Below are 864 nucleotides of genomic sequence, written 5' to 3' on the forward strand. Positions count from 1 at the left end.
CAGCGATGATGGGCCCCATGCATGGATTTGCTGCATGGCTGCTCCACTCCACAACACCCAGCGATGATGGGCCCCATGCAGCCATGCAGCATGTGCTGCATGGCTGCTCCACTCCACAACACCCAGTGATGGGCCCCATGCATGGATGTGCTGCATGCATGCTGCTCCACTCCATAACACCCAGCGATGATGGGCCCCATGCATGGATTTGCTGCATGGCTGCTCCACTCCACAACACCCAGCGATGGCCCCATGCAGCCATGCAGCATGTGCTGCATGGCTGCTCCACTCCACAACACCCAGCGATGGGCCCCATGCATCCATGCAGCATGTGCTGCATGGCTGCTCCACTCCACAACACCCAGCGATGGGCCCCATGCATCCATGCAGCATGTGCTGCATGGATGCTCCACTCCACAACACCCAGCGATGGGCCCCATGCATCCATGCAGCATGTGCTGCATGGCTGCTCCACTCCACAACACCCAGCGATGGGCCCCATGCATCCATGCAGCATGTGCTGCATGGCTGCTCCACTCCACAACACCCAGCGATGGGCCCCATGCATCCATGCAGCATGTGCTGCATGGCTGCTCCACTCCACAACACCCAGCGATGGGCCCCATGCAGCATGCAGAAGGTCGCTCCACTCCACAACACTTTTTGGTTCCCAAACCTTTCGTACGCCCGTACCGCACGTGACCCGAAAACAGAGATTAGACATTCGCCCCCGGGCGACCCAAACTAATGAAAATAGCAGATCTCCAAGCTCACAACGTGTTGGCAGCGGTGGACAAAGTGCTCAAACCCAGCAAAGAACACATACTCCGGGTCAAATATTACTCAATTACAAGTGAACGCTGC

This window comes from Electrona antarctica (assembly GCF_951216825.1).
Source record: "Electrona antarctica genome assembly, chromosome: 3".
Taxonomy (NCBI): Eukaryota; Metazoa; Chordata; class Actinopteri; order Myctophiformes; family Myctophidae; genus Electrona; species Electrona antarctica.